Genomic DNA, 23,898 nt, shown 5'->3' on the forward strand with positions numbered 1-23,898 from the left:
CCCACACAGAAGGAGTGGGGTGTCTGGCAAAGTAATTGGCGACATTCTAAAACCACTTTCCTGTTATTTTATGAACATCTAATAAATGCATGAAGTCGTTTCAAAAGGAATAATCACTTCTCTGAGAAACATTTTTATGTATCGGAAACTTTTTTGACTTTATGCTTGTCTAGTTAAGAATCAGAACTTCTCAGAGGTAATGGTCAGTTAGTTCACAACTTCTATAGTGAGGCTAAGCTGTATTTTTGTGATACAGTGAAACTCTTTTTATCAAAGTCTACATTGTGTCTTAGGTCTCTGAGACACACTGATTCTCCATCTCATTGTGTTATCAGTTAAGACAGTAATGTGTAAATCCCCAGCTTTAATCTTATATTTTTCTATCATTTCAGATGCAGGTTCCTCTCAGATGCACTCATATCCCCAGACCTCTGAATTCTGTCTCTGTAGATCCAATGGCAGGTATTGGACAATTGTCCTTCTTAGATGTGCACTGCTATCTTGTCACTATTCTCTCTACAATGCAGAAGGACAATTATTTACACAGCGCTTACACTGTGCTGGGGAGTCTAAGAAGTCAGATGATGATGATGACTGTATATGGGCAGGTCTGCACCCATTTGCAGAAGGCAGAATTTTACATAAGAGCCTTGAGCAGTCACACCATGGATTTGTAGGGGATTCTGTGATTTCCTGTAGCTACAGAAGGATGGCTGCAGTTTGAATCTCTGTTATATGCAGACACATCTGGGAGTAACCTGCCTTCTCAGAAAAAAAAATGTGTTTTATTACTCATTAGTTTCCATCTTGGTCTCCGGAAACACTCCATGTTTAAAATTTTTATTTTGTGAAATTAATAAGTCATATGTTGCTTAAAAATAGGGATATGTTCTCTGCAAGACAAAAGTAGAAATTTCAACATCTTTCTTGACAAAGTCAGACTCTCTATGTGGCTTTTTGAGCAGTTAAGACACTTGAAAATATGAAATATTTGAGACTGATGCTGCTATAATTGCACATTGTTTCGTATTAATATGTTTTAGTAGAAGGAGGATACAGTGATATTAAAAAGTGCAGCACAGCAAAGCCTAAGCCAGTAGCATGGCCATTTACTGTATTTGCTGCAAAGTTCTGCATGCTGAGCAAAATAAATATATCTGCACCAGTATTACCACAAATGTTGTCATGATGCTAACACGGTTACTACTCGGTTAGAAAATAGGATTTTAAACATGCCTTTAACTGGACATAGTTTATCCTGCTAGTGTTCATGTACAGGAGACTTTTATAAATGTTTTTTTAATTGAGACAGAACTATATTACTTCTCCATCATATTCCTCCATCAAATATTACCTTCCCCTGAACACCCCTCCCATGTTCCCAAACTCTTTTTCTTTTACTATATTTATATATGGGGTATATGAGGAATATATATATATATATATATGTATATAGTATAAGAAATATGTATATATACACATAAGAACACAGGAGGAATATATATATATATATATATATATATATATATATATATATATCTTTTTGTTGTTTTTCTGTACATGGCTTCAAGGCTGACAAGTCTTCATTATACAACAAATAAGGGGATAATCCTTAAGAAAGGCTAGTTCTTCTCCCAGAAGTTGATAGTTGCCTATAGTTCTTGTCTATAGGTGGAACCCCAAGAAAATTTTCCCTTTCTTGTTGAAATGTCCATTGGTATTGATATTGTTCCAGTCGATTATTTTCATTCTTACAATCTTTCATTCCTCTCTTCCTTGATGTTCCCCGAGTCACAGATACAGAAGCTGCGACATAGATCTATCTGTTAGGGATAGGATACCTATAATTCATTGATCTTTGCACTGTGTCTCAGTTTGGTTTTATGTGATATTCTCCATTTGCTGCAAAAAGAAACTTCCTGGATGAAGGATGGTAATGACACTTACCTGTGTTCTTAAGGATGAGATTCAGAATATAGTAAGGAATTAATGCTGTTCTAGCCAAGTGGTGGTAGCAGGTCCTTTTCTAAGGTCAGTAACCTCAGAGCTCTGGGAAGCTCACTAGGTTTCCAGTACCAGGCCTGATTTCTCTCCCACTGAGTGGGCCTTACGTGCAATTAGACACCTGTTGGTTGCTACCAACATGTGAGTACTATCTATTAAATCTTTACAAATATCTTGCCATGTTGATCTTTCTCATGATTCATAGGTGATGCATCTGGGTGACACTGTTTAATTGCCCACCCTTGGCAGTTTGCATAATGTTTTCTGGAACTGTGGGAGCTGGATTGTAGGAAAGGGACTTTCAGGTCATGTCTGGTGTGAATAATCTGAGTCATGTATCCCAAATGTGTTCTTTCAATCTCCAAGAAGCAACCAAGAACTACACTGACTAACTATATTATTTTGGGAGTCATTTGACTATGCTGGACAAACCTTCAAAAGGAGTTTCAGGTTCCTCCTATCTGATACTTGTCAGTCTATAGTTCTGGTGAGAGCATTGTCAGCCCAAGTGACTTAACCCCCCCGCACTACTTACATGTATTGTGCATACTAAACTGTAATCTTATGCACACACTATTACAAATTGGTCCATTTTTGATTGAAAGTTCTCACGTGGTGTATAATTATATAGCTACCCATAATGGTCTGTCCTGTCCCTTTTAGAGATAAGCCCCATTCACTCACCCTTCTACCAAGGCAAGTGGATCTTTCTTCTGCTTCCAGCCTATGCTCTCTCTTTTCCATCTCTCTCCCAAAGAAGTAGCTTCTTTTCTCCTCCCTCCTCTGTTTCTCTTTTCCTCTCTCTGCTCTTCCCCCTTCTCCCCCTTTCCCCTCCATAATCCACTAAATAAATACCCACTTTCTCTGCATGGCATGCCTATCTGTCTGTGTCTCTCACCCACTGTGGCTCCTCAGTTCCTCATGGGACAAGTCTCTCACCTGCCTCTCATCTGCCTGGAACCCACAGGGGTCTTGGGTGGTGGGACCAGCTGCTCCTCATGGCCTACTGTGGTCTCCCACCGCTGCTGCCCTAAACCATCCACAGTGGCCTGCTGTGTCCCTCAGGGAGCCGCAGCTGCAGCATATCATTACGTGATCGTTTCTTTCATTTTTTTATTTGATATGCATTTTTACCTGCTAATTTTAAACTACATATTGATATTTTATAACTTAAACTAGAACTTTGTTGTAGACATTGATAACAGGGTATTGTTCTTTTATCTAATATAACAATCTCAATGTCCCAGACAGTTCATGGTTACCATTTACATGATGGCCATTATGATTGAATTAATATATACATGTTAGAGCACTGTTTTCTGTTTGTTTCATCAATTATTATACTTTCTGGGTAGTTTCTAAGTATTTGACATTTTCTTTCCTCTGTGAACTAATTTATGCTCTATCTCTGACTCCTCTCACCATCGTCTGTAAGAGTGTTCTCATACATTTTGACTGTTATACATGTTATACTTGAACACATTAGCAGTGTGTTCGCCCTAGAATGTTGAGTATCATCTTCTACAAACAAAAATATAAGTCAAATCTTTAGTTAATTCTTTCATTTCCAGTTTTCACTTTTCTTTGCTACATTTGGATTTTTACTTGCATAATGCTTTGGACTCTGGAATTTTTATAGTTCTTGTTGAATTGTCTGTTATGCATTATTGTCTTGGGTTTTGTTTGCATGACATCATCTTGATTTCTAATTCATTTAAAAATTTGCTTTTAATATTACCATCCCGATAATAAAGAAGCAATATTGTTGTTTACCAAGACAATTTTTTTCAATTTAAAAAAATAACTTCTCTTGGGTATATGTTTTCAATGAAGGAAATATTATTTCTAATGGGGAACATTGGTTTTAGGAGTGAAACATCCTATTCTTCTTTGGTATAAAGTACAGAAGCAGATATTTAAGGAGACATCAGTCTTCCTCGGTGTCAAATTTATTGACAAGATAACTAAAAGAACTTCAAAAAAGGCTTGCTACAGATTTGGAAGCAAACAATTTGTTGAGAAACATTGTCCTAGATCAGAGTCCCCATGTGAAACTGTGGGATCTTGCTATAGATTTGCCTCTGTTTAAACAACTGCAAACTATTTTGTGTAGCAGCCATAATAGTTCACATTCCTATTAGCTTTGTAAGAAGGCACCTCCATGTGTTCCTCACTTCTAGATCTTTGCTTTGCCACCTTAAAAAAAATCTTTTTGATGAGTACTGATTCCTTATTATTGCTTTATTTTGTATTTACCTGATGTCTGATATCAGTCAAGACGTTTCTATGTCCCTATTGTCATTCTCATATCATCATTGGTGAAGTGTATTCAAGTGTTTTATGGTTTAAAGTCAATGACTACTTTCACAGAAATTTCTTCTTTACCGAAAACTGTCAGCAAATCCATCAATCCTACACGCTACCTGAGCTCTGATTAGTGTTGTACATGTGTGATGGTTAGTAATTGTCAACTTGGCCAGATCTAGGGAGGAAGATGGGCCTCTTGGAATGCATGTGCAGGGTGATCTTGATATGTTCATTGTGGTGGGAAGACCTGCCTGCTGTGGGTAGCATGATTACCTGGGCAGGGAAACTGGATCGTGTAAAATGGAGAAAGGGAGCTGAGCACTGGCACACATGCATGGCTCGCTCGTGACGTCTGCTGCCGTGTGACCAGCTGCTTTTGAGCTCCTGCTGCCTTGACCTTTTTGTTTGGTTTAACTGTACCTTTAAGTGTGAGAGGGAGTTTTAATCAGAGAATTAATACAGGAAATAACAGGAAAATAAACCAAAACAATGTCTTAGAATGATGATATGATACATTTTTATTTGTCTAAATTCATAGTTTACATTAAGGTTCATTCTTTATACAGTCCTATGGGCTTGAGTAAATGTACAATGTCATATATCCATCTTACAACATTGGACAGAGTAACACATATTCATACATAATCCCTCCCTAGTACAGAATGTGATGGCCACGGTCATCTTTTACTGTGACCGTTTTCTTTTTTTCCAGAATGCCATATAGTTGAAATAATTCAGTACATAAACATTTTAGACTGGCCCCTTTAGCTTATAAATATGCCTCTGTTAGTGGTTTGCTTCTTTTTGATGTGGAATAATATTTTACTCTGTCATCATTCATCAAATGATGGACAGCTTAACTGCTTCTTACTTTTCAAATTGTGAGCAAATCCACTATAACCTTTGGTGCATAAGATTCCATGTGGACTATGTTTTCAATGCATTCTTACTTGTTTTATGAAATAAACATAACTTGATATCCAAATCCAACAAGGACTTTGTGTAGAAGAGCCATCTGTGTGAGGAATATAGACATAAAACTTTCTAAATACCTATTAAGCAATTGTAGTGTTATGTAAAAGTAAATGTACCTTTTAATTAAGTTCACTCTTTTATTTCAGGAATTGACATTTGAAAATCAATCATGTAATTTATTACATTAAATAGAATAAAGAAAGGAAAGACTATAATCATCTCAATACCTGTGCTAAAATTAGTGAAGGCTGAAACAAGATAACACCAACAAATGATGAAACGTGTGTGTGTGTTGTGTGCTTATGTGTATCAATGTATGTTGTATGTGTGTATATGGTATGTCCTTGTGTGTATGTGTGTGGTTTATGTGTGTATACATGTCTTTGTGTGTGTATATGTGTATTGTGATGTATATATGTATGTCTCTGTGTTTGTGTGTGATGTGTGTATGTGGGTGTCGTGTGAATGTGTGTGTGTCTGTGCATGAACACATGCACAAGCACACACATACTGGGCCTATCAATTCTTATCAAAATGTTATCTTCGCCTTATTTTTTTTAGTTATATGTATGTATGTTTATCTATGTGTAGTACATGCATATGAATACAGTTTGCTGCAGAGGTCAGAGGTTCTCCTGAACTTGGAGTTACTGAAAGTTGTTAACCACCCAAACTAGGAAACAAATTCTGGCTATTTGGAAAAGCAAAAAACTCTCTCAAGCCATTTTTTCAGTACACCTTCCTTTGGTCCTTGAATTTATAAACAAATCTTCAAATTTTAAATACAAAGGAGGTTTAGTTTCCAAGATCAATTGTAATGCTTTTGGAAATCATGATTTCAGGGATGTAGCAGAAAGGAGAAGCCATATGCCATAACAAAGCAGATGTTGCAGAGAAGTGGATAATCCTATAAGTAGAATGCTGCTTCTTATAGGATGAAAAAGAAAAATCCAGTCATATGGATCCCAAGGATAGGATCAAATCCAGAACAGAAATGGTGATTTGTCTGTACAGACAGCGGAGAAGTCTCAGAATCCTTCACACTAAGGTTTTCCCAAATAAGAACATGCTTTCTTTTCGGCCACCAACCAGCTCCCAAATCATGACATGGAGACATTATTAGTTATTAATACTCAGACTTGTATTATGCTTGCCCCACTAGCTCTTGTAACTTAAATTAACTGGTTTCTCTTCATTTACATTTGCTTCAGGCTCTCTACCTTTTGTTCATTCTGTATGTCCTACTTTGCGTTCATCTGTCTGGCCACAGGAATCTCCCTCTCTTTCTCCCCTATTCTCTCCATTTTCTCTTGAGCCTAGATTCCTCCTCCTATTTATACTTTCTTTCCACCAGCCATGCCTATCTCTCCTCTGCTTAGCTATTGGCCATTTAGCTTTTCATTAGACAAATTAGGTGTTTTAGGCAGGTAAAACAATACATCTTTACATCATTAAATAAACACAGCATAAACAAATGTAGCACATCTTTACATAGCGTAATATTCCACAACATTTTTCTGTACCCCAAGAAGTATGACCATGGTCAAAAGGTATACTCCCAAGGCCAAGGAGTTGGGGATGTAGCCCAACAATCTATCCTAGAAAAGGTTAGTAATGGGAGTTGAGAGGTGAGGATGAAAGTTTTATGTATGACCAGATATATGGAAGTCAAACACATCACTATTCTATACTTGGTCTCAGTGCTTCCCATACAGCACAAGAAGATTTTGAGGAACCATCACAATGAACAAGATGCAGGTAGCCCTGACTGACCCTTGCATTTTTGTGACATGTCACATTTAGTTAGAGGGGAAAATACCAAAGGATACACTTTTCACTAATTATATTTGTGAATCATGAACACCTTGGGGCCAAAGGCCTATATATGGCAAAGGGCATGAATTTGAGACAAGCTTCAAATCAATGTAAAACTGTAATTGGCATTGAGGGGGCAACTGAGTCAAGAATGATCATCAGAAAGGAGGTTAGACACTGTCATCATCTGTCTTGGAAGGAGGGTTCTAGAGCCAGTAACATCATGGAAGCTGGAAGGAGAGGAATATGTTCTTACCTCTAGAAGCATGGATGGCTTATTTTTTTCAGGCTTTTGAGTTAATAACCTAACAACTAATGACGAACACCTGTTTATTGAGTCCCCACAGAGCACCGCACTGGGGCTTGAGAGCCTTGCCACCATCACTGCCCTTCAGAATCACTTGTCCCTCAGCTCAGCACCTGCAAGGCGTCTCCCACCAGTCCTGGATTTAGAAGGTTGCAGCTTTCTTAGGGATATATCAAGTTGTTAAAAGTAGACGCCAGAAAATGAGATTCACGGGAGGTGTGAGTGCCCATGTTCGAGCCTCATCACAACTCTGCTTATAAATATCAGGAGAACTTTGGTGGCACCAACTGAACTTCTCAAAATTTGTCAACAAAAATGGGCTCTTGGGCCTGAATACTGATAACTGGAATGCCTACCAGGACCTGCAAATATAGCTTGGCTCTTTTTTATATAACTAATTATCAAAATATGGAAGTCAGTATTTATTGTCCTAAAATAGTAATGGCCCATATGCTGGATTTAAACATAGAATAAAGTTTGCATATCTGGCTCCCCCTTCCCTCCAAATCTATCCCCTCTGGGCTGACATATTTTTTGTTTGCTCTGAACTTGGAAATAGAATGTTTGTGGCTCCGAGGTTCCTCTTGTTTCCTTCTTTAATGGGAACAGTTTAACATACACTTCTATTTTGGACAGAGCCCTTCTGTTTTGAAAGTTTTGGAAAGAGAAAGGCCTGCGGCCCTTTATCAATACAACATATGCCAGTGAAAAGCAGACGGTTTGTTCTTGTAAAAAGAGGTATGCTTGTCTTTAACCTTTAGGATGCTATTATGAAGGTCAAATGGTTTCTAGAATTTCAGGGGAGACAGATATGTGAATGGATAAGTAAGCAGTACTGAAGAAAGTCAGGCAGAGATTTCTTTCTTGAGGGTATGAGTGTGAAATAGGAATTGGAAGGTAACTTAGCAGTGTACAAACTAGAGAAGGAAGAGTGCTCCATGTATACAGAGGAGAAGGCTGAGGTGCCCTCATGACAGGCACAGGTGTACACAGAGGAGAAGGCAGGCTGAGGTGCCCTCATGACAGGCACAGGTGTACACAGAGGAGAAGGCTGAGGTGCCCCCATGACAGGCACAGGTGTACACAGAGGAGAAGGCAGGCTGAGGTGCTCCCATGTCAGGCACAGGTGTATACAGAGGAGAAGGCAGGCTGAGGTGCTCCCATGTCAGGCACAGGTGTACACAGAGGAGAAGGCAGGCTGAGGTACTCCCATGTCAAGCACGGGTGTATACAGTAGAAAAGACAGGTTGAGGTACTCCCATGCCAGGGAGAGAGAGGATGCTGAAGAGGAGCAGAAGCCTTCCACCACCAAAAGTGGGAGTACTTCCTCTAGAGGACCACTTGATCCATGCAGAGATTATCATGTGGTGATGAGAAAAATTGATGCTTGCAATACTCGAACACTTTTTGTGCTGGTTTCTGTTGGAGGCCACAGTTTTGGGGTGACTTCTGCAGTGATCCTAGCTGTGGGGGACTCGTACATCTCATGGTAGGAGCACACAGATTATAAAATGTTAAGGAAGATGAACAGAGATAAGAAAGGATCACAGAGACACAGGATAGTAAAGGGAGGGTAACTCAGTTAATACTGAATGCTCAATTCATCTGTGTTTATTTTCCATATGCTTTATACCCTAGTATAAAAAGGGGAAGATAACAAAGAGCTGCTTTAACATGATGCATAGGACATCTAGAACAGTGACTTGCTTCAATACTTTGAACCGTCAAGTCATTAATCCTTAAGAAAAGCATTCTGTTCTTTAGGCAGTGAACCCACCCTAGACCAAGTATCCTGAAGGCAGCCATTTCCTAGGACAAACCTTTTATTTCAAAAGAAGGACCTTTGGTTGGGGTGGAGTGGATCTACCTGTGTGGGTCATCTTAATGTCCAAAACACCAAGTAACTATGAAGTGGGAGTGTCATATATTAATCTGTTGATTTCATTTGTTAAAAAAATAAAGAAACTGCTTGGCTGGCCCTCATAGGTTAAAACATAGGTGGGAGGAGTAAACAGAGCAGAATGCTGGGAGGAAGAGGAAGTGAGCTCAGACCCGACAGCTCTCCTCTCGGGAGCAGCCGCCTCAGAAGAGACACCATGCCCCGCTCCCAGGCAGACACATGTGATGAAGCTCCGACCCAGGATGGACGTAGGCTAGAATCTTCCCGGTAAGACCGGTGCTCAGAGATTATTAGAGATGGGTTGATGGGGATATCAGAACTAGCCAGTAAGGGCTAGAGCTAAAGGGCCAAGCAGTGTTTAAAAGAATACAATTTGTGTGTTGTTATTTCGGGGCATAAGCTAGCCAGGTGGCCGGGGTGCTGGGGACGCAGCCCCGCCGCTCTTATTACAACATAACTACACTTTAGCTCAGGGTCTGTACCTACAGTTACTGTCAACAACTCTGAGCAAGCTCAAATTCTCTGACCTTCAGACAAGGTGGAAACAGGCTCACATTTTTGGGTCTCCACAGGTTTCACTAGTTATCTTTGGGCAGTGAGTGTAGTTAAAAGTACCAGGACTTAGGACTCAGTAGGAAATTATTAACTGGGGATTGTGGACACCACGTCTGTCTTCAGTGCTTTGTTCTTTTTGGTGGGATGGGAAAATGACAACTATTTTGTGCATATTAAATAGGGGAAACAAGTAGCATGCACCAAGAAAATATGAAGTACAAAGTGGTAGTTTTTATTATAACTGCTACTATAACACAGTGATTTTTTAAAAAAATGAAAAGAAGATAGGCATTCTCTATGAAAACCTTAGACCACCCCACTCTGAGCATTCTTCCCTACTGTCATTTTTTTTATCAGTTTGTATAGGATATGTTTCTTTTCTTTTCCATTCTTTTTATTAATCAAGTAATCACCACTCAAAAAATGCAATCTATTTATACCTCTAATAACATATGGTTAATGTGCCCGTTACAGCTGTGTGATACAGAGCCTACACTGGCTATGCTTGTGAGTAGGCTCATTTCAGGACAGAAGCACACATACACGGCAGCAAGGCTGTTACTCAGGCTTTGCTTTAGCCTCTCTCTGTTTGAAAATGACTGAGCTGCTGAGCTAAGGCTTGGAGTCAGAGGATCTCAGACTCAAGGTTGTCCTCCAGAAGAGCGATTATTTGGTCTGGGGTTGTGTTTCTCTTGCAACATTGTTGGCAAGTCTCCTTCTTCCCTGCTCTTTTATTCCTAGGTAGCTTTCTCTCTCTCAGAGGGTAATCATTTTCTCTAGGAGCTAAGAAAGCCAACATCTTCCTTTTAGTACAAAATGAAAGCCTCAGCTTGTGAGGAGTTCATTGTCATGCCAGCTGCGGTGGTTTGAATGTAATTGGTCCCCATAATCTCATAAGGAGTGGCACTATTAGGAGGTGTGACTTTGTTGGAGCATGTATCCTTATTATAGTAAGTGTATCATTGTGTGGTGGGTTTTGAGGTTTCCTATGTATACTCAAGATACCACCCAACACTTCATGTTGCCAGCAAGATGTAGGAATCTCAGCTGCTTCTCCAGCTGCAATGCCACAATGCTCCCAGCCATGATGATAATAGACTGAATTTCTGAGCTGTAAGCTGCCATCTCAATGGAATGTTTTCATTTATAAAAATTGTTGTGGTCATAGTGTCTCTTCTCAGCAATAGAAACCCTAAAACACCAGCTCTGGATTCCATGAAGTTGAGTCTGATCCTTCTGATCCTGTGGCCTTCATTACTTCTTAACAACATTCTGGTTTGTCTTTCTTGAACCCGGGTCTTTCAGGGTAGCCTTTTCCATCCTGGGGGCTTTGAACTGGAGTCCTGTGCAGAAATGAGAAGTGTATAGCAGCGATGTAGCAGCAGACAGGATCAGACAGGGCACATGAGAACAGATTTCTGATGTGTAGAACGAGAACACATGCCTACCTCCCAGGCAATTGTGAAACGCTGTAGCCAATGTGTGTGTATTTTTACCTTCTCCTCTTCTGAACCCACATGTTGTAAAAAGAAATGTACATTGAATTAGAATATGGAGCGATGGCTTGTGGAAAATCATGAGTTATAATTTTCTCTGGTTGCAGATAGAACGCAGTGGTAAAAGAAAGAGTTCCTTTGTATCACATTGATGTGTATTTTCCAAAAGCTGTTTCAATATTGCATTGCCTTTCAGCCACATAAAGAGGTCGACATTCTAATCACATTATAGCAGTTTTGATCTTTGAAAATTTTGAATTTAAACAAAATGCACATGACCTATTGTTTATTTAAGAATACGGGAGAAATAAAAGTATAGTAAAGCAGCAATTTCAGTGGCAATCACTTTGAGAGATCTCCCTTTCTCCACCCTGGGTTACAAAATAAAAACAAGATCTACAATTGTGGCTTCTTACCATTGTTTGGTTATATGTTTCACCTTTTTGAAAGTCATCAAAAAATAAGTCCTTAGCAAATGATTTGAATATTTCATTTTTAAAACAATTTATGTTAATGGTCTATCAGGCACTAAACACAGTGCTGGCTGAATTTAATGTTTCTTTTTTGTAATAATAATGTGATTCCAATGTTTGTTAAGAATAAGGTCTCTGAATTTATGAAAAGAAGAAGGAGGAGGAGGAGGAGAAGGAGGAGGAGGAGGAGGAGGAGGAGGAGGAGGAGGAGGAGGATGAGGAGGAGGAAAAGGAGGAGAAGGAGGAGGAGGAGGAGAAGGAGGAGGAGAAAGAAGAAAAGGAAGAAGAGAAATTGGCATTGGCTCTGGTCCATGGCAGGCTAAGATGGAAGCACTAAGCTAGGAGGAACCTGTGGGGGAGGTTAGAGATGGAAGGCAAAATGCATCCCTCCAGGAAATTAGGCTCATACCATCTCCTTTACTCCCAAGGATTGAATGTCAAACCCTACTCTGAGGCTGAATATTTATTTGTTTAAAGATGCAAGGACTGTGAGATCTCAGGATTTGGAGATGTCAAATTTCTAGTGTCTAGTAAATATGGGATTCACATCAGGAGTTCCAGGGTGATAGGAGTAAAGTTGAGAGCTGGATACCGTTACAGCAAAAAGGCAAAGGCAGAAATTCTTTTCTGAACACCACTAGGTTAAGAAGTCCCATGAACAAACATAATGACAGTAGCCAGCAGGGCTCCATTTGTTGTTCACTTCTTCAAGGAGGCACCCAGGCTCTCTGTCTTCTTGTGGTCATGTCTGTTCTGCTATTGCTACAAGAAATGCCCTGGCTATCCAGTCAGATGAGCAAATGTTCACAGCACTGAGCCTCATTGTCTAACTTCTCCCTGTGGCTTGTAGATTGTCCCCAGACACCCAGGTTCTGGGGATAGAAGAGTAGGACCACGTGGAGCAGTTTACTTAAAGATAATGGAAAGTCTTGGTACTTCTCTCTGAATCCTCAGCTCCCCACCCCAACACCATAGTCTTTCTCCTATTTAGATAAGATGCTCACAGAGGGGTGCCAAAGACTAATGATTTAGTGTCAGGAGAGAGTGGTATTTTTGATGATGAAGAGCTTCACATAACTGTTAAGTATTATTATAATTAGGGAGCTAAGCAGATACATTTATCTTGCATCTACTAATTAAGCAGGGAAGTAAATTAATTTTTCCCTATCCATGCTCATTTTGCATGTTGGTTATTTTTATATCCAGTACAAGGAGAAAACCTTATCTCTTTCAATATGGATTATATATGCTTTGCAACTCTGTCCAGCCAATTTAGATAAAACTAGATCCACCCCAGAGAAATTTTACTTGGGGTGGGAGGAGGCTTCCTTCTCTAAGTGAGTTATAAATAGCTGGCAAATAAATAGAAAGTCCCAGCTGCTGTTAGGAAAAAAAAATGCTGCTGTATAATTAGTGTGAGTCACTGTCCTCTTGGTTGAGAGTGTGTGAGCCAAAGAAGGAGGAGGGACAAGGGGGATTTGGGTTGGGCAGGAGAAGGCTTTAGTTGAGAAGACAAGTGGGTCTGGGTATTATTTGCTCTCTGCTAGGTTTTCCAAAGACAGGCAGCTTAGAACAGTGGGGGCCCAAACGATCGCTGGTTCTTTGAGATAATTCAGGAGAAAAGTAACATCGATATTCATGAAACCCGCTAATGGAGACACTTCATTCAACTGTGCTGGTACATGTCTATGGTCCTCTGCTAGCCTAGTCTACACAGTGAGTTCCAGGCCAGCCAGGGCAGCATAACTAGTTCCTACACGTATCCACAAAATACATACTGTCTGCTTTTCATGTTCTGAGACCCTATTCTCCTAGGAGATTCGGTTGTAGCCATTCTTTAGTCTTTCCAGTGTTTCCCCCAGTGCATTAGCTTCTGAGAGGCTGGTGCTTGGTTCTTAGTGGTATCTCGGTTGAAAAGCTCCATTATCTGTTTGGCCAGGAATCAGTTTCCCCAGTAAAGGCAAAGTTGCCTAGGTGTGTGCAAAATCTGCTCTACTCTGAGATGTTACTGGAGTACAGTGTCAGTTTTAGTTATGGGATATCTATCACCCAGTTACTTTATTCATCCTTCCTATGCACCACCTGCATCACTATTTTACACACACACACGCAGTCCAGCTCCTGAAACCAGTCAGAGTTTTGTTACTTTGCCTTAAGGCTACTGGTTAGTCATGCCATCCCTGTTCTATCATTGCTGTGTCCTGCAAATGCCCTGGAATTTTCCAAGACTGGATTCAGAGAAGGCAATGGACAAGTGAGATAGTTACTGCATGGGATTTAAACAGATGTCAATTTTAGTGTGAAATTTATTGAAGTACCTGGAAGCAAGGGCCTCCTTAAACCATGTGCTTTGGGTGCCTGACTTGCTTCACCCTAGTTTAGGTCAACCTTGGGTTCAGGCATTAGTAATTAAATGATGTTGTAATATGGAGCGGCGGGCTGTGTCCCTCCACCCGGCTAGCTTTACCCGAAATAATTACACAGAAACTGTATTCTTTTAAACACTGTCTGACCCATTAGTTTCAGTTTCTTATTGGCTAGCTTTTACATATTGATCTAACCCATTTCTATTAATCTGTGTAGCCCACGAGCTGGCTTACCAGGAATGATCTTAACCTGCGTCTGTCTGGAGTGGGAGAACCATGGCGACTCCCTGACTCAGCTTCTTTCTCCCAGCATTCCATTCTGTTTACTCCACCTACCTAAGGGTTGGCCTATCAAACGGGTCTAGGCAGTTTCTTTATTAATAAGAAATCACTCCCACATCAAAATGAGTATCCCACATTAAATAACAGTCTCCCATAGATGTCCAAGTACAAGCCCTTGCTCCTGTAAATAATCATGTGTATGTATGCACACACACACATATGTTTATAGATGTTAAGTTACATAACAGAGATGGAGATATTGCCTGCATTCTTTGGGTTGCCCTAAATACAGCCACAAGTATTTGGTGATGTTGTATGCTTATATATATGTAAATGGATGGAAATGTTTATTCCCCCATGGAAGTCAACAATCAAACTTAGGTTGTTCCTTAAATGCCATCCACACTATTCTGCGAGACAAGGACTTTTCTTGGTTTCGATCTAAATTTGTCTGATTGGGGGCCCAAAGGATCCTCCTCTCTTTGCCTTCCTGCTTGGGGTTGGAGATACATGCTGCCATAATTTTTAAGTGTGTTTTGGGGATTCCTGTCTGGTTCTTTTTCATTTGTTTGTTTGTTTGTCTTTTTTTTTTCAAGACAGACTTTCTCTGTAGCTTTGGAGCCTGTCCTGGAACTAGCTCTTATAGACTAGGCTGGCCTCAAACTCATAGAGATCCACCTGCCTCTGCCTCCCGAGTGCTGGGATTAAAGGTGTGTGCCACCACCGCCCTGCCGCCCTGTCTGGTTCTTAATCTAGTATGGCAAGCACTTCAGCAGCCCATTCATGGATGTTTTAATAGCAGGGAGACTAAGAGATGCTTGGCTGCAGGAAGAGGAGAGTGTGGGAAATATCATGAACATAGTACAGAAAGAAGGATTTAAAGAATAAGCTGCCCGTTTTGAAGATGAACGGAGCCACTGAAGTGAGGACAGATAAGGCAAGAACCTGCTTTCTCCAATAACCTCTGCAACTGCCCCTTCTAGGCTCCCCAGAGGCCATTCTTGGAATGCATACTGTTACAAGAATAAACGTATTTTTTTCTGCTTTAAATAACAACTTTGGGGTACCACCGTCACGTAGCCCAATTGTGGTGCCGGAAATGAATATAGCAAGCCAGCCTTATCCCTCCTCCTTTAACTTCTCCCAAGCCACCTTAGAAGCTATGGATGAACACTCAGAGAAATGGGCTGGAGGACTGTGGGCCACTCAGCCATAGTCTAGTTCTCGGCTTCCCCTCTGACTCTGTTTTCCAAACCATTAGCCAGACATTTGGCTTCAGTTGCTCCCAATCTCAGGGTTGACACAGGTGGTGAGTCTGGAAGGCCCAGGAAAGGAATCTTGGTAAATAGCACAAGGCGTTTTAATTCCACAGGGGCAGCAAACAAGACATTTTCTACACTAAGACATTTATTTGATAAAAGAAGGCCAGTTCATTTCCAATATGTAGATTAGTAAACAAAGTACAAGAGGGTTAATTTATTTGCTCAGCTCTCATATCATAACAGAAATTCTTTTTTCCTCGTAACCTTTGTTTTTCTCCTTCAAACAGGAAATTCAGAGCCTTCCCCTGGAGCTTGCGGGATCTGAAATTTAATGGCTGCCACTTACAATAGCCTTGAACTAGCGGACATAGAGCCCAAAAACCTTCTACTAGAGTGGCCTTTTTCCATATAGACAGGACTCGCTGGGCTGTGGGGAATCCTCTGTGTGAAGTGGCCCTGGGCTCTCACCTTGCTTCCTGTAGCTGGTCTCCCATGACTACCTGCTTCTTCCTGTGTTTTGACACATACCTGTTCATCTTTCATGGCTCAGACAGACACATTTGCTTTGTATGTGTCCTCTTTACCTGCTCAGCAAGACTGAATCCCAAGTACCCAAGCGGCCAAACTTCAACCGATACCCTATAGGCAGAACGAGGGTGGCTTCTGGGTGCCTAAGGTTCTTATGCTTCTTGCTTTCTCCCTCGCCATGGCATGGAATCTATAATTTCCCAATTCTGTGTTTTAGACTTTAAGTGACTGGGCTTAGTGCCTGGTCTGGGAAGGTCACTCAATAAATGTTTGTTCAATGAGTGAATGAATTAATACATAAATATAATAAAGCAGAATGTGATTATTTCTAGGAAATCAATTCTGGTGTCTCTGAGGAGCACCATCGAAGGCTTGCCCCTGGGGTGAGCTAAAGCTGAACAGAACGCTTTGGAGGATAAATTCCAGGCTGACCCCTTGGAAATGAGGTGAGGGAGTGCTATGGCGATTTTTCCTTCTTGGCTTTTATATTTCATTTCGGTAACCACATCCCATCTCGCCCACAGTGGAGCTGTGTGTCTCGCCGAGCACATCGCCTCAGAATGAGTGCACCAGGGAGATTATGCGGGGAATTGAAGATGAACATCAATTTACTTGGGCCTGAAAATAAAAGTTTCATGGCAAGAAAAATCAGTAATGCGAATCTTCCTTCGAACTCGGAGATAGACGGATGGGCCCGTCTAAGTAGTGGCTCTTAAAAAACAGAATCCAGGGAGTCGGAGAGAGGATTTTGACCAGTGCCTGGTGGGGGTAGGGGTGGGGAGGAGAAGCCTGAAGAAGACACAACTCAGGCGCCGCCGCCTTCTCCCATCCTTCTACTGCATTCCTCACTGTCACTCTGAGGTCGACCCGAAGAGTACATGACTCAAGAAACTCAGAATGTCCCTTAAGCCTTTCATCTTAATGATTATATGTCTCACACGAAAGATGCTTCCAGTTTTAAAGATACCGAAGACCTGAAAGGTGTGAGTTGAAGGGAAAAGCGCTAGCCGACTGAGGAACAGGTTTCAGTTTGGTTGTAGAAAAACAAGCTCACAAAACATGTTTGGCTTGAGAATAAGTCAATATCATGAACAGTGTAGGATTTTCTACCTCCTCATTAGTGAAATACAGAGAATGAACACATGTAAGTAGGAGAGAGTAGAAACAGTCTGACCTCTGGGATCAGAGGATACTTGGGCCCCATCTCAGCCTTGTTTCTTGCTAAGTGACAGGGTAACAGATGTGGGAGTGTCATCATATCTGACACACGTGGGCCTAGATCATAAGTCATTCTTTCCCACGATCACTTGTCTACCAATTCAGGTTCAGAAATACTATTGATACCATTGTCTAACATGCTAATGGTTTATTATATGTTTTATTATTTTAAAGTCATAACATCACCCTCCCTGACCATTTCCCAGGAATTTAATTGTAAATTCTCTGGTTTAAATTACAGAGTTGCTGCAAATGTTTTCTATGTTCTTTCACACTGTTCTTCAAGCTTAAATTATAGACTTGCCTTTCCTTTGTACTTCTCTTTTTAGGTTTGAGGACATTGAGGGAAAATATTGAGAGTCATGCCTACAGGTCGCTGTAACTGTCCCTGAAATATTTTTTGAATCCCACTTTCAGAAAATAATGATCTTGGGGTTGAGGAGATGACTAGCAGGTAAGATCACTGGCTATTCTCCCAGAAGCCTCTGTGCAGGTTCCAACATCAACATGGCAGCAAACAATTCTTTGTTACTCTAGTTCCAAGGAATCCAACTCCTTCTTTTGGGATCTGTGGGCACCGGACCTGCATATGACACAAGAATGTACATGTAGGCAAAACACCATATACAAAGAAAGTAAAATAATCTAAAGAAAGAAAATAATGGCCTATAGATGCACATGTGTGCACACGCATGTCCACTGTGAGCTTATGTTCACAAATAAACACAAGCGCTGTGAGCAGATATGTGCAGATCTGATAAGTGGCTTTTTGGACAGTGTCAGCCTCTAAGCAGTCACCGTGTAGCTATTATCTTTCCTTCTCTGAAAATTCTTGATAATTTGAAAGTAGTTTCTTATAAAAAACTGTCACTTTTGACACTGATGCTATTCGTCAGTGAACTATGTGACAAGGAGCATATCTGCACTCAGACAGGCTTCAGGAAGCAGTGGGCTGATTGCAAGGAAAAGGGCCATTTTGGAGAGTGTAGGCATGGCTAACTTGATCTCCAGTCTCCTGATCTGGGGCAGGATGGGACCCTTTGAGCCTGGACTCTCGTAACTGCTACAAAGCCAGTCGCTTCCACAGCCCCTGTGGTTTTATCCCCATATCTTTGGCTTACTTGCGTAAGGTATAGTTACAGCCATATTTTGCATAATCTGGATCTGTCTGCACTTACATTATACATCAAAAGTCAAGTCACTCTTGTTTTTACAGAGCAAAACAAAATGGAGAAAAGAATTTTCTTAGGCTATGAAGGGCGCATCTGCTGTGGACGCACAAGGTCAAGGCTGGAGAGAATCTTATTTTCTGTGTGAATCCATGGCTGTTTTGCATTTTGAGTATAGAAGGTAAAAGTACATGTTCCAACCTTTTCAAAGTATTGGAAGTTTCTAAAAAGAACTTTAAACATTGCCCTGAATCTTTGATCCATAAATTCAACTAGCAGACGGTGAGGTAAGATCATTTTGAACTGAATTCAGAAACAAAATAGTCACAGTTTTCAATGGAACATTTATAAAAATATAAGGGCTGGTTAGATGACCACTTGATGCAATCTGTTTCCTTTTATAAATCTTCATAAATTCTTAAATTGTTTATGAGATTTCATTAGCATGGTATCCATTGTATGAAATAATTTCCCTTGTAAAATTACTATAAAAGTATATAATGTAATTATTCCTTAATCTCTATAGTTAGCATGCAAAAGTAAAGAGATTCATTATGGCATATTCACTCCTAATAATATCTTTATTTTTATTATCTCATTTATTATTATTATTATTATATTTGTTGTTATTTTTATAATATACTATGCAGACTATATTTATTCTTTACCAACCCCTTCCTCTCTCCTGAACTCTGGTTCCATATTTGCTGAACCTCTTCATGACCACAAATAGTCACCATCTTCATTTTTATATTACTCATATTCTCCCTCTCTATTTTAGCTCCCTCCCCATCTCTTCTAGCATCTCTTCCACCCCTCTCATGGCTTCTCTACTGTTTTTATCACACACTCACATATGTGCACATACACACACAGACACATATATACACACATGTGTATGTATGCACACACACACACACACAAACACACGCAAATCTAGGGTTTGCATGTAATGGAAAACACTGTCTTTCTGAGTTTGGCTCATTTCACCCAATGTAATGATTTCCAATTGCCTCCCACCTGTCTGGAAATACTATGACTTCATATCTCTTCACATAAAATTCTCTCTTTTTTAAATATTCTTATCTGTTGGTGGACATCTGGGCTAGTTTCATTTTCTGGTAATTAAGCTGAGTTCATTAATAAACATGGCTGTACAAGTACATCTTCAGAATATTGACAAAGTCTGTTTCAGGTATGAATGTAGCAGTGGAATAGCTGGTTCACACGGTGATTCTATAGCCAGATTTCAGAAAGAAATTTAAGCCAGGCTGTTGTAAGATGAGCGGCGGGCTACATTCCTGGCACCCGGCTGCCCACACGGCTAGCTTTACCCGAAATAATGACACGGAAACTGTATTCTTTTAAACACTGCCTGGCCCATTAGTTCCAGCCTCTTATTGGCTAGCTCTTACATATTAATCTAACTCATTTCTATTAATCTGTGTAGCCCACGAGGTGGCTTACCAGGGGAGATATTTACCTGCATCTGTCTGGAGTGGGAGAATCATGGCGACTCCCTGACTCGGCTTCCTTCTCCCAGCATTCTGTTCTGTTTACTCCACCCACCGAAGGGTTGGCCTATCAAATGGGCCAAGGCAGTTTCTTTATTAAATAAAAGTAACTCCTCCGTGACCAGGCATTGGTGGCTCAACCTTTAAACTCAGCACTTGGGAGGCAGAGGCAGGCAGTTCTCTGTATTAGAGTCCAGCCTGAGTTACAGAGTGAGTTCCAGGACAGGCAAGGCTGTTATATAGAAAAACCCTGTGTAGTTGGAGAGTTCTGTTCCACCTAGTCCAACAGTAAACACACAGAATCTATATTATTTGCAGCACTGTTTGGCCAATAACTTAAGCAAATGTCTGGCTAACTCTTATATCTTAAATTAAGCCATTTTGATTCATCTGTATATTGCCATGTGACTGTGGCTTACCGGCAAGCTTTCATCCAGCATTTGCCTCTGGAAGGGCTACATGGCTTCTCACTGACTCTGTCTACTCTCTCTATACATATCTCTTCCAGACTGGCTTTATTCTGTTAAGCCATTGACCAAAAGCAGCTTCTTTATTAACCAATGGCAATAAAACATATTCACATCACACATCTCCTCCCTTTTTCTGTGTAAATAAAAAAGAAGGTTTTGACTTTAACATAGTAAGATTACACACAATGAAACAGTTATCAGCCAAAAATTACAACTAGAAAATTTATATTTATTTTATCTTTTATCATAACTAAGGGAAACTATAATTATATCTATTCTTCAACACCATCAAAGACTCCAGAAGGAGTAAATAAACAGAAAATGCATTGTAAGCTACTTCTAAAACTCTAGAATTGACAGAGACATCTTGCTGCCTGGACAATCACCCAAAGTTCTTCTATACTGTTGGGACATCTATCTTGAGCCTACAGCTTTATAGCACCAGCAGACTTTTCCATGAAGCAGGAAATTTCAAAGACAGTTCCACCTATATTGGCAGTTTGTCAGTCACTTTTTTCTGTGTTCTGCAGAATGTCTAGAAGACTCTGTCATGAAGCAGGAACCCTGAAGGACTATCTCACTTTTAGGTAAGTTCAGCAATCATTTCTCTGTGGGTTCTGCATGTTCAGTTCATACAGCATAACACCATATTCTGTAAGTCTTTGAGAGGTTTGAAGAATAACTAGCTAACAGAAATATATCTCTACATATCTAGAAAACCTAACTATCATGACAAGCTTGACTATTATAGATGATTATTTATTGACCTATATTTCTTAATTATGCATTACATTTTTAAATGAGCTGCACAAACACAATACCTTAATATATTTCTTCTCTTGATTAAGGTATTGTGCTATATGCATGTATATAACAACATTGATCTATAATTTGTGTCAATAAACCAAGATCTATACCAATGCAAATCTCTATAGCATATTCTCCTTTAAATGTAAACAAACATTTATAAACAATCACTTATGGAATTCGAGCATAGTTATCTACAAACTTTTTCCTGCTTTGTGTTGTAATATTTGGGGATGTATATAGTGAACTTTCAGGGGATACTGGTCCATAAAACCACATTAGTCTAGAAGGAATCCATAGGTTTTCATCTTCTGTGGAAACAAAAAAAGAACCTCTTTTCCAAAGCAACAAATCCTTAGACCCAAATTGTAAGTCAAGATACCTTTTGTGTGTGTGTGTGTGTGTGTGTGTGTTGGTTTAGATTAGTAGCCCATACAATGAAATGGCTCTTTGTACTTACTTCCTTCACAGTCAAAAAATTTAAAGAAAACACAATCAGATACATAATCCAGACTCTCTGTGTATTTTCCATCTTTATGTGGCTTATTTTTTCTTACTCCCTTTATCCTATGACTGTATGTACTTTGTCTCTTTAAAGACTTTACCTTTTTAAAAAATATTTACTTTTTTTTATAACTGTCTATATTCTTTTTCTTGTCTCTCCCAAGCCTATGTACATTTTTCTAACACTGTGACCCATTTAGAGGTCTTTTTAAAAATCTAAATCTGTCTTTATTCTGTATCTGTAATTATTTTCTGACCAGAAGCACCTTTTTTTAATGCTAAGTAGACATGGCTAGGACCAACTCTGCAATGCTGCCTGTTGGCTCCACCAAGTCCAACATTTGGGAGGCATGTTCACTGCCTCTTTGCCCCAGATTCAGGATTGAGTCACAGAAGATCTGTGTTGCCATTAAGCAAGTTGTAGCACTCTGCTCACTAACCCCATTTAAATGCTCCATAACCAGACCTCCCAAAGGAGTCAGAGTTGTTCCTGCAACTAGCACAATTCAGGAAGCTTTCTTAAAGGAGCAATACAAGTTTTGCTACTACCAAGCCCTCTCTTAAAAAAAATTGTGCATCTAGCAAACAGAACTTACCTGAGAAAATGATGCTATGAAAAACCATGCTTAACTCTGTTCTTTTGTGTCTAGAATTTCTTTTTAAGCTTTATTAGGTTTTACATGGATATAGTTGACCACGTCGGTGTACCAATTTGTAGTTAAAGATTTCTGTCTTGCCTGGTCCCACAATAAACACACAGAATCTATATTATTTGCAATACTGTTTGGCCAATAGCTTAGTCATATTTCTAACTCGCTGTTATATCTTAAATTAACCCATATCTATTAATTTGTGTATCACCATGTGACTGTGGCTTACCAGCAAGCTTCTGTCTGTTGTCTGTCTCCAGCAGGGCTCTATGGCTTCTCACTGATTCTGCTGTTTCTCTCTCTCTCTCTCTCTCTCTCTCTCTCTCTCTCTCTATATATATATATATATATATATATATATATATATATATATATATATATATATATCTTCCATCCTGGCTATTTTCTGTTAAGCCATTGGCAGAAAGAAGCTTCTTTATTGACCAGTGGAAATAAAACATATTCACAATGTACATCAACTCCCACATCAACTCTGTCTCAAAGAACTATAATCACAGTAAAACAAAACAAAAACATAAGAGTCTACTGATTTTTTATATTGATTTCTCTATCTACTGATTTCTACAGTAGATATAGCCATTTATATTCCCACCACATATGTATAGGTCTTCTTCTTTCCCAATATTGACAGATTACATTGACAATTTTTTTAAATTTTCTTAACTCTTTGATAACTTTATACAGCCAATAAGTTTTTGCTCTGCCCTCCAACTTCCCAGATCCACCCTGCTTTTCTTTCCACCCTTTGTTTCCTTTTGTTCCCATCATCAAGGCCATTCTTTGCTGCAAAATATTCCTGAATATGTGACTTTCCATTGGAACATGGTTGGCTTATTGGGAATAAACTCTTCGAAATGTTGGCCTTTTCTCTCTTGGTAGCTAACAATTGCTTCAATTAGGGATGCTCACTTCCATACTCCATGCTGAAATTATTACTTGTTTTCTCAATGTCAATGGGGTGAAATGTTATCCACAGTGATTTCTAACTTGCATTTCTATGATGGCTTAAGGTATTGAACAGTTTTCAAATATTGCTTGACCATTTGTATCTGGACTTTTAATAAGAATATACTTAGTTCATCGTGACACTTATAGATTAGATGATTTAGGATTTTGGTATTTAACTTTTACATTTCTTTATATATTCTAAAATTTAACCCCCTGACTCATATGTAATTGGTAATGATATTTTTTTCTATTCTGATATTGTTGCATCCTCTGCTCTTCAGAGCCTTTTGATTTCATGTAAACTCATGAGCCAATTGTTGTTCTTTT

Source organism: Microtus oregoni, unplaced genomic scaffold (genome assembly GCF_018167655.1).
Source record: "Microtus oregoni isolate MIOR12 unplaced genomic scaffold, Mior012 000013F_ref0000133, whole genome shotgun sequence".
NCBI classification, from domain to species: domain Eukaryota; kingdom Metazoa; phylum Chordata; class Mammalia; order Rodentia; family Cricetidae; genus Microtus; species Microtus oregoni.